The sequence below is a fragment of the Limulus polyphemus genome, unplaced genomic scaffold (assembly GCF_000517525.1).
Source record: "Limulus polyphemus unplaced genomic scaffold, Limulus_polyphemus-2.1.2 Scaffold238, whole genome shotgun sequence".
Classification (NCBI taxonomy): domain Eukaryota; kingdom Metazoa; phylum Arthropoda; class Merostomata; order Xiphosura; family Limulidae; genus Limulus; species Limulus polyphemus.
This window is the reverse complement of record NW_013665848.1, coordinates 51,522-63,908: the sequence shown is the minus strand read 5'-3', so window position 1 is coordinate 63,908 and position 12,387 is coordinate 51,522.

The window sequence follows — 12,387 nt, the reverse complement described above, 5'->3', positions numbered from 1 at the left end:
TTTTTTACAAAACGTCATAACTCAATACATATAAAAAAGACCATAACACGCAGTTTGAGACTACAAGATGTAGACTTCACACAAAAAATCAGAATGAATGAGGATGCATATTCGTTTGACTTCAATGTTCTTCCATTTTCTTCAGTTTGTTTGTATTTTTGTTAATTGTGGAAAACGAAATAATAATTTGATCTAAGTAAAAGTTTTTCTTTCCGATTTGTAAAACAATCTTTGCGTATTAGAAAAAAATAATAATATTATTTTCGAAATCTGCATAGTTGAATTATGGAAACTCCATTATTAAAACCAAAACAAATTCTATGAGGTTTAAATTCGCAGGTCTGTGTTATCTAGGTTTTTAAAGGTAGAACCGAGCTCAGTTCATTCGTTTGATGCTTAAAATATGGAGCTACCCAACATGTCGTGCATTAGTTCTACATCCTTTCAGCTCATCAGTCCTTAATCTTTCTCGAAAACAGAAAAATTAAAAGTTATTAAAATATATTTTTTCAATTAATTCACTACAAATTCTAATATAAATGCGTTGTACCGTGTACTATTGACAGTTTTTTTTTTTCTTTTTCAGTAGAAGTCTAATCCTTCCTCACTGGTGGGAGTGAAGAGAGAAAGTTTTTTTCTGAACACTCCCGGTTGCGTTCATTCCCAAACTATCGGTTTGAGTTTGAACGTCTCAAGTAAACACTTCTATCATGGTTCTTGTTTGTTTACTGACAGTTACATTAGTACTAGCTTAAATTTAGGCGATTAATACAAAAAATCAATGTAAAATAATTATTCACAGACGTTCACGTGTAGAAGTTTCTTTTTGTGGGAGCCCAAGTGAGGTGAAAGTTTTTGTACTAAACAACACAAATCCAATTGTCCTTAGTTTATATTTTCACAAGTTACCATAGGATGATCCACTAAACCATTGGTAACCATTGTTATTATTTCAAAGCTCTACTGGTTACAGGATGTGTTGCCAGTGCTATCTAGTTTGGATAGTAGATGTACATTACTTCACATTCAAACTCACAATCATACTAAAATAAAAATCATAATGCATCTCTATGATCGAGATATGCCTAATATAAATCATCTAGGTATGGATTTGTTATTAGTAGCAAATAGAACAACATGAATATATAGTAATGTTTATCTTTAAACATGTTAAATGAAAAAAAATTAACTTTGTCTATTTTAGAATTTTCGCTCAAACTACACGAAGGGTCATCTGCGCATAGCCAATCCTAATTTTGAGATAATAGACTATAGGGAAGACACGTAAACAACAGCACCTACCGCCAGCTCTTGAATTGCTCTTGTCTGACCGAATAGTGGTGAGAGCGTTTTTTTTTTTTTAACGCCGTTTTGTTTTAACTCTTATGATTCATAACAGTTAGTTACGCTGTTGTAACACGATTCTACTGATGCACGAAGTAGCGTAAAGATCAAAGGACCATAACTTCACTGCATAGTCATACTGTTACTTAGAATTAAAACAAATTTCAATTAGTAAATACGTTGTATTAGTTTCACTAAAAAAACTTCGATCCCCTAAACAAGATTTTAGTATAACTTGTAAAATCAGTACAGGGTTACTGTCTTATTGTTTTCTACTTCTCCATTGTGAGAAACTCTGGAAAATTTACAATGGAAGTGCCCCCGAACAAGCATTAATTTTCTGTAGATTTTAAATATTTCATGCTAAAACAATCTTAGATTCGCTGGAGGAAAACTTATTAAATCTAACTTTTTTGTGTGCGAATGTATTTTCATAGTTACTTTCAATCGATACATCATAGTAAAAGATCCAGTGGCTCAGCGGCAAGCCTGCAGTCTTAGGGTACTAAAAATTGGATTTCAATACCCGTGGTGGGCAGAGCACAGATTGTCCATGGTGTACCAAATCATGGTAAAGGTGTCTACGCTGTAAAAAATAATACTTTTTTTTTCTGCTTAAGAGGTTAGCATACTGAAATGGGTTATTTCAGCTCCAAATATGTCAGAATTGGTTCGTTGAATAGCTTATTTTTATGGATATATTTAGTCCCAAAAATAAAAAGTATTATTATTAACACTGACAATTAAAAATTAAGTTTTTGAAGATTCTGAGCACAGTATTCTCTCAAATCAACGTTACGTATTCCAGGACTTGTGAAGCAGTGACACTTCTACATTTATTATTTGTTTTTGGTTATTTAGAATATTTGATGCATCATGGTGAAGAAATATTTCAGGTTACTAAAGTTCCTTTCGAAAGAGTAACATAACATGAAATAAATGAGCCTCCATTGTGGAAGATTAACACCCTTCACGCGCTTCTGCTATTTCAGAGCACTGCTTGTTGATCTTCACAGTATTTCACACCAGAATAGATGTTTTAGTAATATTGTGCCCTCGACACATTTAGTATCATGGACACTCAGTGAAGGGAAGAACTGAATATAATACAGCAACTACATTACCACAATTCTGCTTACTTTATTTATTTTATTAAGTTTTTGCCCAACAGAGTGGGTTATATCCCATTTGAATTTGAGAACCGCATTGAGGTTCTTTCAGATCTCCTATATAACATTCAAACATTCCTTTCTATCATGTAAGCATATAATAAATGACATTAATGGGTAAACGGTTGTAAGACATTAGTAAGCATATAAACACTGTAACAAGTACATAACAGAAGATATGAATTGGTAAACGGTTGTAAGACATTAGTAAGGATATAGACCCTGTAACAAGTATTTAACAGAAGATATAAATTGGTAAACGGTTGAAAGACATTAGTAAGGATACAGGCTCTGTAACAAGTATGTAATAAAAGAAATAAATTGGTAAACGATTGTAAAACATTAGTAAGGTTGTAGACTCTGTAACAAGTACTTAACAGAAGATATAAAGTGGTAATAAACAGTTGTAAGACATTAGTAAGGATATAAACTCTGTAACAAGTACTTAACAGAAGATATAAAGCGGTAAGCAGTTGTTACACATTAGTAAGGATATAAACTCTGTAACAAGTACTTAACAGAAGATATAAAGCGGTAAGCAGTTGTAAGACATTAGTAAGGATATAAACTCTGTAACAAGTACTTAACAGAAGATATAAAGTGGTAATAAACAGTTGTAAGACATTAGTAAGAATATAAACTCTGTAACAAGAATATAACAGAAGATATAAAGCGGTAAATGGTTTCAATACATTAGTAGAAATATAGAATCTGTAACAAGTATGTGATAAAAGACATAAAGAGGAACGATTATAAGGTATTAATAAGAGTACAGACTCAATGTAGTCTGAGTAGAGGAAACAACAGTTTTAATTAACGGAAAAACAGAAATTTTACAACAAATTCAACATAACAAATGACACGATTGTAGAAGCTACTAGCTAAACCTTTCTGTTATTGCTGCTTTGATTATTTCTTATATAAACTTAGTATTTACTATAAATAAGACTTACATTTTAAGCCGATTAAATTTTAAAATGACATATGTATGAAGTTATGCAAAGCCCTAACACCAATAAACTTCTGATTCAAGGTCACTATTTGCATTTATGCAACCGGTTCCATCAAATTGTTTCCTTCTTAATTTTTTGGAAGTTAAATGCATTTTTCCTTAGACGTATAACTTGAAATTTATCAGATAAGTAGCCCCCAGAAACAAACAATCAGATAAGTAAAATATGAAATCATTAATTTTTTATTATATAAAAGTTCGTCATAATCTTACTGAAACTTTTTTCATTGGTAAGAAAGGTGCAAACAAATTTACACCATAATTAGGATTGATTTAATAATTCAAAAAATGAGTTTTCAGCTGAAGATTAACTACAGTATTCACAGTCAAATCAAATTACCACACTTTAGTTTTTACTGCCACTGTTTTAAAGAGTTTAATTCTAGCAATGAAAAATATAACTACATAACTTAAAGTTTTATTGTCTCCATTTCTTCTCTTTCTTGGAGGGTGGGTGGGTTGGATTTCTATTTTATCAAGTTTGACTAGGGGGTTAGGGCACTTGATTCGCCCTTTCAGCCGTGGGGGCGTTATAATGTTATGGTCAATCCCACTATTCGTTGGTAAAAGAGTAGCCCAAGAGTTGGCGGTAGGTGGTGGTGACTAGTTTTTCATTGCTAAATTAGGGACGGCTATCGCAGATTGCCCTCGTGTAGCTTTGCGCGAAATTAAAAACAAACAAACTAGAGAAATATAAATATTTTTTAGAGAGACCCTACTTCTGCACTTGAAAAATAGTAAACATTTTACATTATTAACCACCCGGCATGGCCAGGTGGATAAGGCACTCGACTCGCAATCTGTGGGTCGCGAGTTCGAATCCCAGTCCCACCAAACATGCTCGCCCTTTCAGCCGTGGGGGCGTTATAATGTGACGGTCAATCCCACTATTCGTTGGTAAAAGAGTAGCCCAAGAGTTGGCTGTGAGTGGTGATGACTAGCTGCCTTCCCTCTGGTCTTACGCTGCTAAATTATGGACGGCTAGCGCAGATAGCCTTCGTGTAGCTTTGCGCGAAATTCAAAAACAAACAAACAAACAATACATTATTAATTAAATCCACAACTTTGAATTCAATAAAATTATTTTCGAATCTAATAAAGTAATATAAACTAACCATGCTATAGATACCATTAACATATCTGGGGCATGTAATAAATGAAGTGTCATATGTTTACTGTGCGATGTGTTTAATTTAATTCAGCCGAAGTTTTGATTCCTTGTATTATCTCCACATGAATATTAATAATAGGAAAAGCATGCTTCCATTTTCGAACATGTTTTCTGTTGAAAAGGTGTCCAACTAATTAAATACGACAAAAAAAAGAAGTTTGATATTATTTAAGAATATTCAAATGTATATTTTCTTTTTTTAAAAACACCAAAAATCTCGTGACACTCCAAAGTCATGTATACTCTTATAGTGTTTATTTTTAACTCTACTTTGGCATGTGGCCCGGAACGTTAAATATAAAACGCCCTTTGCATCTCTACTGAAAGTTATAGCCCTTGGAATCATGTTTAGAAAAACTGTTCTTGGTCATCTCATGAAACTGTGACCGATCGGTTTCATTACTCAAATGAAATAAGAAAAAAAAAGAAGGAACTCAAATAATAATTATTCTCATATCAACTTAAGATATGTTTATAGTAGTCTTCAAGTATTTAATGTAGTTTTCGAACTAGGCACAAGTAAACAAACGTGTTCGATTTTAACACATGTTTTTACATAACGTTTTCGATCCAAATGAATTAAAGTAACATAATGTGTGTATGTGTATTTTATAGCAAAGCTACATTGGGCTATCTGCTGTGGCCACCGAGGGGAATCCAAACTCTGATCTTAGTACTGTAAATCCATAGACTTAAAATTATGTAAATGTAAATGCACAGATATGTTTAATTTTGAAAATAACGAAAAGATCTTTGTAAAAGAATATAGGTGGAATTTAATATATATTTATGTGAATATAATTTTCAACTTAGAAAAATATAGTATGGTAAAATATCTAAGCTTTTCTTAATATAAAGAAAAATGTAAAGGTATAATTTTGAATAGTTTACCAAGCCTCCCTTTTTTACAATATAGGTAATGTATTTTTGTTGAATTTCTCTTTACCTTGGTAAACAATTAAACATAAAAATAATCCTTGCATAAGATTTTCTAGAATGAGCAATTTGTTTGATTGAAGTTATGCATAAAGCTACACAATGGGCTATCTGTGCTCTGCCCACCACAGGTATCGAAACCCGGTTTCTAGTGTTGTAAGTCCACAGACGTACCGCTGTGCCATTGGGGTCACAATGAGAAAGATCGTTACAGTGAGCTAAATAAATTAACAGAAACTTATTCTGAGCCATACCCCGAGTATTCTACGATCCTATCAAACATGGAATGTTGTGGTAACGATATTTTTTGAGCATGGTAATTTTGCGAAAAACAGTTAACTGTTTGTCATTCTTATGCAAGCATACTTTTTATTATTTTACAGAATTATTCAACTCACACATCTCCTTGAGATACTGCAATAAACCCCTTTAATCAAATATAAAAAGTAACTGATTTAGGTGATTGTAAAAACCAGCGTTTCTCAATCTATGGATCGTCAAAATGTGTGAAAGGGTCGCGAACAGACTCTAAAAGTAGATAATAGTTATTTAGTAATCCAGAAGTTTTTTGTTTGTTTGTTTTTTGCACTAGACCTATTTCGTCGGTCACGACCAACCATCAGTGTTTACACGTGTGTCCTGGGCCAAACGAGGTTAGGAACTACTGGTAAAGATCGCTAACCGTTGTATTCATGAAATTTAAAACAATATAACAATAGAGAGAAACGCCACTCTTGACCTATATGGGTCATAAGTAACCCAATATCAATTAATTTAAAAAGCGTAAATCTCATATTAAGTATAAAAGTAATAATTAAGAACGTGATTCCTTGTACTTTAACTTTTAACTCTCGATTCAAGAAGTATCCTTCTGACTTGCTAAACTTGTAATGGATGAGGGTTTGAATTTATAAGTCCAAAGTCTTATTCCAGTTGGCTCTAACGTAATAATTTTAACATTACAGTTTGTTAATAAATTCTGTGAACAAAAAAAAAGAGAGATCCAATATGCCTTTTCACTTGTTGAGTATTATATATCATCATCTATACTAAATATATGAAACAGTATTACCTTTCCAGTCCGCGTTATTATGTTGCTCAAAAAATCAATATAGCAGTAAACGTCTGGCCCACTCATGGTTAGCTGTTTCCAGTACAACTAACTAGATACACTGAATAATTATTGTATAATTTAAATTTATAGCTTTTTAGCTGTGAGAAGATAAAACTACTGCAATACATTAATGTCTATCACTACCACTCAACATCCACTTCTTCAGCTCAGAATCTTACAACAATGTTACAAGTAAACGACATCGTGATGACTATACGCATGAAGTAAAAATTTTATGTAAAACCATCTCACTGATTTGCCCACGGAAGCAGACAAATGACCAATAATTTACATTCCTAATCACATGGTATATTATCTATGCCTTACTTTCATAAAAATGAATGAGGCTCACTTTATTTTATATCAATGGTTTTGCCTTGCCCTGTAGTACAGCATTACAAATTCCAATTATTTTTTTATTGTTTTGTGAAGTATGTAGATTTTGAGAGTGTGGATTTAAGTCTTAATTGTTCATTTTTCAATGAAAAGATACTCAATCTGCTATCTGTGTTGTGGCCAACGAAGACATCGATTTTTTAGTGTTAATAAGCCTTCAAGCTTAACGCTGAGTCATCGAGACCCTCAAATCTTGAGCAACTTAGGCAAAAAAGATTATTTTAGAGGTTAAAGGTCAATTTATGTTAAGATAATTATAAAAAAAATTGTTAGTTTATTGCCATAGAAATATTATCTATCATATTTTTATTTATTTGAGGAGGTACTTTCGTCATGAATGCATGAGGTCTGATGATTAGGGCACTTGACTCTGAATTTGAAGGTCGCCGGCTCGAATCCCGTCTCAGAACGTGCTTGTCATTTCAACCATGGGGGCGTTATATGATGACAGTTAATCACACTATTCGTTAGTAAAGAGTAGCCAAGGAGTTGGCGGTAGGTTGTTTTTACTAGCTGTCTTCCTTTTAGTCTATTATTTCAAAATTAGGGATGGCTAACACAGATAGCCTTTGAGTATCTTTGCAAGAATTTCAAAAACAAACAAACATGTTTGCATGAAATGAGTATAATATTTGTGAAAAAAATACCTTAGGCTGTTCTAGCAGCTAAAATACTTTATAAAGCAGTTAAAACTATTTTATTTTAAGTACATTTTAGTCACTACAAAGCTCAAAAGCTGTATCATTTTAGGAAACCTAACACTGCTTGTTACATACGTTAAGACGAAAGGCACTGCTAATTTATTAACAACCTGCATATCAAAATTGAATATGGGTTATGTTTCGTTTTTATTTTTCTATCTCCTACATTAATTACAAATAATTTTACTCAGAGTCTGAATTTGTTAACAACGATTTATTCAATTTCATCTGATAAACTCTGGCCATAATGCTGAAAATATTGAGTATTGGCACATTAAACATCATCATCATCACGAAAAAGTTAGGCTTGAGAAATAATTTCAGTTTTTTAATATTTTGGAAACATAGCACACAATCAAATCACACTGGTGATGTAGATTTCTATTTGTTACCCAACCTTATCTCTCAGAGTTTATACACCTTTAATGTCAAAAATTATCACAACGTATTTGTTTGCATGTTTGAATCTTTAACCCTTTACTTTCAATGTCCAGTGCAGAAAAAGTCTTAGCTAAACTAAAAATCCTTAAAAAGTAGTAAAATAAAAGGTTTTCCGTTTAAATGCCTTTATTTACATTCCGTTTCCATGACAATGTAATCCAAAATTGTTGTTTTTCTCATTCTTTGGAAATACTTTTAGCCAATTTGTCTGTAATTTACCCTGATTATCAAAATGCTCCATTCTTGCTACCCCTCTAAAGTAATGGACTCTGCCAATAACCTTTCATTGACGAGTTATTCACAAAGGTCAAATTCTATGTGTTTAATAAAGAAAGTGCTTTTACTAATCCCTGTGACTTAACTTGCCATAAAAAATGTTTATTCCCGTGATAAATCCTGAATATTTGAGGATGGACAGAAATATGGTTCTCACAAAACAAAGAAGAGGAAGTTTCATGGTAACAGATTCACCAGAAATAAACAAGAGAAGACCGGTAAGTTTAGTAACAGTTCATGTGAACTATGAAATTCACCGCTGTTCGTATGGGGAAAAGTTGAGCTTACAAATTACCAATAAAAATGGACTTCCTGCTACTCTAAAATTTGTGTGTAAAGGAATGAACTAACATAATGAGAATGTTTGGCATACAAGTAAAAAAATAAAAAAAAAAGGAAAAATAAACTCGTTTGTTACTATCAAGCAATTTGTGTATGCTATATCATGTATTGGGAAAGATAGAATTGCCAGAGAATATTTTGTGGAGTTATGAACATGAACCCACGAGATACACAGAAGTGTTGGAACAACTATTTCACATCTGTTTTGAATGCCACTGAAACATTTGTCAGTGAAAGCACGAAAAAAACTGCTGAAGATTTGCAAAAAGATGGTAAAGTTACTAAAATATCTGCGACGTGTGATGGCACATGGCAGAAATGGGGCTACTCTTCCTTACATGGTGTTGTCACTGTTCTTTCAAGTGAATCTAGGAAAGTCATAGATTATGAACCACTGAGTAAGTCCTGTCATTCCTACTCTTCAAACAAAAACAGAACAACAAAAGAAAAAGAAGAACATCGAAGAATTTGCTTAGCATAATATGATAGTACCGTGATTTCAATGGAACTGGTAGGTATAATGAAGATATTTCAAAGATCTGAGAAGGAAAGAGGCCTCAGAGACACAATATACATCATATGGAGATAGAACTGTAGAGAGAAAAAGAGTGTGTAGGACATGTTCAGAAAAGGCTAGCGAACGTTAAAAATCTCAGTGATGGCAAGGGAATAGAGGTTTCTTGCAGACTCACTGATAATGTTGTTAATAGTCTCCAGAACTGGTATGAGAGAGCTTTACGCTCAAACAAAGGCGATCTGGAAGGAATGCAGAATACAATTTGAGCAACTTGGTGCCATAAAATGTCAACTGACATCAAACCTCAGCATCACTTGTACCCTAGTAGTGAAAATTCTTGATGTAAATTCCATGAAGTTAAGGCTCAGAATATTCACACAAAAATTCCATGCCAGACAGTGTATTGAAAGCCGTCAAGCTCATCTGTGAAAGATTAGCTAATGACGAGCTCCTGACAAAATGCTTAGATTGCATCACTCAGAATGCTAATGAGTCCCTAAACCATGTGATATGGAATCGTTGCCCCAAGAACACCTTTGTCGGTGCAAAGATGGGCTGCAGCTGATGTTGTCAGTGCTTTCAATGGTGGAATGCAGTCAAGGAAGAGGGTACTCGAGCTGATTAACATCAGCGATAGAAGTTTCACTAACAAATTCATTGCTAATTCAGACAAGAAGAGATTATTTGAAGCACAAAACAAAGCTTTCATGAAAGGAGTAAAACAGCGACAGGTAAGAAGAAACGCCGAAAAGGGATTTGAGAAGTTCAAGGAAGACAAGGAGGGTGAAACTTATGCTCCAAGTGTTATTAATACCAAGAAACATATTAAGGATTTAAGTTTCACAACTTGCACGATGAAGTATACCTTTTTTCAACTAGGCAAACACCCAATCCCGTTTTTCTCAAAATCTGAAAATTGACATTCTCATTGTAGTTTTTGATTCATAACTTCAGATATGTTGATGCTACAGACCTCAAAATTAGCAAAATCTGCATTATTAGTGTATCTATAATATGTACTAAGGTAAAGGTGATAAGATATTTGTTCTTTATTAAATGACCATTAACGAGTCACAGTAGCATATGTCCTACTTAAGGCATACTCATTAGTGTTGTAATTTGACCCTGAATTAATTTTCAGAGTTTTCCTTAGTTTAAACCAGTTCCTTACATCCCATCAAAGTCTGGAACCATTTTCAGGAGCAATCAGTCATGTTTGTAAAAGTTATAAAGAACATAAGACATTTCTTTTGTATTTCGTTATTTTTATAACATGCAAATTAGCCACATCGGTAAAGTTACAAAACATGTTCCAGAATATGTATTTGTACCGATTTCAATATATTTTCATATAAAAAAACATAGTATGAAGATGCTTTTTTCTGATAAAAAGGCCAAATCCTATATAACACGATGTAAAGAGTATATGATACCTTAAACATAATCATCATCACGACAAAGTTAAGCTTGAGAAATAATTCAAGAGTTTAAAATCATGAGGTGGGTGTTTTACAGACCTACTTACGTTTTAATAATTTTGTAGTAGAGTAACGATTTATTACTACAAAAAATATACTGCATTATAAAATTAAAAGAAGACTTTAAACTATTTTACCTTCATACGTGAAATTTTCTCGCACACTTCCTCTACAATTTTAGTATTGTTACTAAACACTAGATGGCACGTCATATCTTGCTACGGGCTTTATAGGAATATAACTTTGAAAAAAAAAAACGAAAATTCAATAGTTGTACTTGAGGGATAGTATTATTTCTGCTAAGAATATTTTATTTAAGCATATCAGAAATGAGCGTTATCAACAAAATTCTCTGTCATAAACTAAGACTAGAAGTGAGATTCAAAGTATTAGTACCCACCCGAAACTCAGAAAACCAAGGTAGAAATATACCAAATTTTTACACTGGACAAGTACCTAATAATTATTCATATAAAAGCTGATCTTCTTTTATCGGTATCTTGTGTCTTCTTTATAAAATAAAAAACAAGAAACAGGAGTTCGAAACTGGGTTTCAGAATCAATATTCTTCTCGGTTGGTCTGTAACCCGATATATATAGTCTCTGCTACGATCGTCGCATCTCAAAGGTAAATCGTGTGCCAAAAAGAAAAAAAAAAGATTTTCACAAACGGGTATCTCAAACTGCCCAACAAAATTGTGGGAAGGGACAGACAGTTTTGATATTTCTGTGAGCAGCAATGACGAGAATTAATAGGCGAAAGCGTAAGGTTATGTCATTGGCCTTAATATCTTTGTTACCATACCAAGGGGGCTTCTAACACATTGGACAATGACATCCTCTATTTCAAAAGTCCACTGATCCCCTATTTAGATATCTGTTGTAGAGTCAGTCACATGATTTAACACGTTAAATTCATTGGTTACTGATTTGAGTCTTGTTGAGAAGTGTTATTTGTGGTCTAGGTACTTGGATGAAAGAAAAATAAGTAAAAACTTCGAACTGATTTCGAAACATGCTTTCAAAACTGAATAGACCCATAGACATCACAATATAACTGTTTTTGTAGAAACTGTTATAGCACGAAGTTCCTTGGGTCTTACAAGATAAGCAATAAGTAAATTGCTGGCTGAAAAAAAGTTTATACAACTAATAAGAATAACGTCCCACTATGGAATAGCAGTAAGTTGGTGGACTTCCAACTCTAATATTCGGGATTCGATTCCTTGTGATGTACATGGCAGATATCCCAAAGTGGCATTGCTCTAAAACAAACAAACAAACGCATAGAAAGAATTTTTAATAAGAATACTTCTGCCACGTAGCCGTTAAATTAAAAATTAGACATCACGTATTAAAAGTATATAATATAGTGTTGCGTCATCGAGATCACGTGACTATTCTCACGCACTCTAATTGTAATTTTGTGTTTGTAATTCTGTACAGTTAATTAAGTTATTGTTAATTGTTATTGGTTTATTGTATGTGGT